Source organism: Heteronotia binoei, chromosome 20 (genome assembly GCF_032191835.1).
Source record: "Heteronotia binoei isolate CCM8104 ecotype False Entrance Well chromosome 20, APGP_CSIRO_Hbin_v1, whole genome shotgun sequence".
NCBI classification, from domain to species: Eukaryota; Metazoa; Chordata; class Lepidosauria; order Squamata; family Gekkonidae; genus Heteronotia; species Heteronotia binoei.
Genome location: NC_083242.1, coordinates 23,866,282 through 23,869,708, shown reverse-complemented (window position 1 = coordinate 23,869,708; position 3,427 = coordinate 23,866,282).

Sequence of the window (3,427 nt, the reverse complement as noted above, 5' to 3'; positions counted from 1 at the left end):
TCCCCTGTCCCCACCTGGGGATTGGCAACCCTAGCCACAGCCCAGAGACATGAGCAGGGTGGGGCTTTGGGCTGCTGGTCCTAAGGCCCAGATTGAGAGGGATCCTTGACGATTCCACCACAAGCCTCTTTCCCGCCCAATTAGATGTGAGGAAGAAGCAGCCCTTTCCATCCAGGGGCAGGAAGCTTCTCCTGCAGCCTTGACCAGCCAGACCCCATCTCCCTCCTCCAGGCTCAGCTCTCCAGGCTGTCCGTCATGGCGGGGCAGAGCATAGGCTTCCCAATCCCCAGGTCCCAGAGGGGGATCCCCCCTCCCCCAGCCAGCTGGCCGGCAGGGGAAGCCCCGCCCCCAGAGCCATCATGCACCTCTATGAACGATTCCCATAGGGAATGATGGGGAATTGAACCGCGGGTCTCGGGGGCTCTGGGGGGGCTGTTTTTTGAGATAGAGGCACCAAATTTTCAGTATAGCATCTAGTGCCTCCCCCCAAAATACCTACCAAATTTCAAAAAGTTTGGACCAGTGGGTCCAATTCTATGAACCCCAAAAGAAGGTGCCCCTATCCTTCATTATTTCCTATGGAAGGAATGCATTTAAAAATTTGTGCAGTCCCTTTAAATGTGATGGCCAGAACTCCCTTGAAGTTCAATTATGCTTGTCACACCCTTGCTCTTGGCTCCGCCCCCAATGTCTCCTGGCTCCGCCCCCAAAGTCTCCTGGCTCCACCCCAGATATTTCTTAAATTGGACTTGGCAACCCTAGCAGAGCAGAGTCCAGAAACAGGCCAGAGGGGCCCAGAAGTCGCCCCCGTGCCGGGGAGCTTCATCGGGTCCGTAGATATCCTAATGGCCGCGCACTCGCCGTCTCCCCCGCCCCCACCATCTTTTTCTAGAGAGGCGACATGACACGGGCGTCCTGGGATTTAACAGATGAGATCCGGCCTTGCAAATTATGGCAACGCTGCAAGCAGAGTGGGGGGCGAACACTCTTGACTCTTCTCCTCCCACCGCTTTTAAAATTCGGGTTAAGTATATATATATATATATATATATATATATATATATATATATATATATATATATATATATATATATATATATATATATATATATATATATATATATATTTGCTTTAATTGATTTTATTTTTATTTTACACTTCTGTGTTGCATCTAACGCAGGGGTGGCTCAGTGGCAGAGCATCTGCTTGGTAAGCAGAAGGTCCCAGGTTCAATCCCCGGCATCTCCAACGAAAAAGGGTCTAGGCAAAAAAGGTGTGAATGAAAACCTCAGCTGGAGAGCCGCTGCCAGTCTGAGTAGACAATACTGACCGATGGACTGAGGGGTCTGATTCAGTTTAAGGCAACTTCGTATGTTCATAACTAAAGCTTGCTCACAGCAGCCTGGTGAAACAGGCCTGCAATTGTAAAGGTTTTAGAGTTATCTTTGAGACGGATGCTTACTGGCTGGTGTGGGCCAACCGCTCTCTCTCTCTCAGCCTCACCTACCTCATGGGGTTCTTGTGAAGATAAAATGGGGAAACAGGTCACAGGTTACTGGCAGTCAAAAACAGGCAGCCTTCTCCCCTAGGTGCAGTAGTGTTGTAATCCGCCCTGAGCCCATCTTGGGAAAGGGCAGACTATAAATTAACAAAAAAAAATTAAAAATAAAAATAGCCTAGGGAGGGATCTCAACAGGGGATCCCCTACAGTCCACCCTCCAAAGCGGCCATTTTCTCCAGGGGAACTGATCTCTGTAGTCTGGACATTAGCTGTGATTCCAGGAGATCTCCAGGCCACACCAGGGGATGGCAACTGTCCTGGAATTTCTTGGACACACCGGGTCACCCTCAAGGCGGAATCTGGAAACCACCACACCCCAAACCAGAGACTCCTGAACAGAAAAAAACAGGATTTTTACCTGCACAGCTCCAAGAGAAACAGGCTCAAGGACCCTGATTAAAGTTGACATTTATAGAAAGAAACGTCGTTACAACTTCCAACCTAGACCTTTTGGCGGGAAAACTTATGATTGGTTAATGGCCGGGTGGTCTGACAGATCTCTGCTGTTGCTTAGGTACATGACAGGTCTTCCCCTCGGTTTCTGAACTAGGAACTTTCACACAGCTGCTGAGGGTCTTGAGGCAGTGATGTCTGTCAGGGTATTACCTACAACAGTGCTTTTTTTGTAGGAAAAGCCCAACAGGGACTCATTTGCATATTAGGCCACACCCCCTGTTGGCAGTTTCACACAGCTTTTTGGTAAGAAAAGCCCAGCAATAAATCATTTGCATATTAGGCCATACCCCCTGACACCAAGCCAGCCGGAACTGCATTCCTGTGTGTTCCTGATTTAAAAAAACCCTTGGTGGTGTGAGAAGCAACACCATGTTTCCAGGCCTGATTCTCTGCTGCCAGGGTACACATCACACAACACAACTGCTACAACCTAGAGAAGCAAGGTCGGACTGAGTGAAAGGCCAAAGGTACTCTGCACGTGTTCAGAATTAGGGCTGCCAATCCTCAGTTGGAGGTAGGAGATCCCCTGGTTTGGAGGCCTTCCCCCAATTCAGGATTATCAAAAAGTGGAAGAGGATGGAATGTCTGCTGGACGTTCCATTGTACCCTAGAGAAACTGGTCCTCATAGAATATTAAGGAGAATTGATGTGTGGATATTTGGGGGGTTGTTTTTCGAGGCAGAGGCATTAAATTTTTAGCATAGCATCTGATGCCTCTCCTCAAAAATAAGTCCCAAATTTCAAAAAGATTGGTCCAGGGGGTCCAATTCTATGAGCTCCAAAAGAAGATGCCCCCATCTTCCATTATTTCAAATGAAGGGAAGGAATTTAAAGGGTGCACAGTCCCTTTGGAGAGCCAGTTTGGTGTAATGGTTAAGTGTACGGACTCTTATCTGGGAGAACCGGGTTTGATTCCCCACTCCTCCACTTGCACCTGCTGGAATGGCCTTGGGTCAGCCATAGCTCTGGCAGAGGTTGTCCTTGAAAGGGCAGCTGCTGTGAGAGCCCTCTCCAGACCCACCCACCTCACAGGGCTTAAATCACTATATTGTGGCGTTGTGACTGGTCCTGTTAAAAAGATTGTCCCTAATGTGTCCTGAAATATATCGTACTCCCCTGCCTGTCATGTTTGGTATTTAATATCCAGACCAAAAAAGTAATCAGTACTGCAGCACAAAGGCTACTCAACATTTAGCAGGGGTGGCCAATGGTAGCTCTCCAGATTTTTTTTTGCCTACAACTCCCATCAGCCCCAGCCATTGGCCATGCTGACTGAGGCTGATGGGAGTTGTAGGCAAAAAACATCTGGAGAGCTACCGTTGGTCACCCCTGATTTTCAAGAATGGGTTTTTAAAAAAAAAAAAATGCATTCCTTTGGAGCTGTCCCACCATAGAATACCAACACCACCA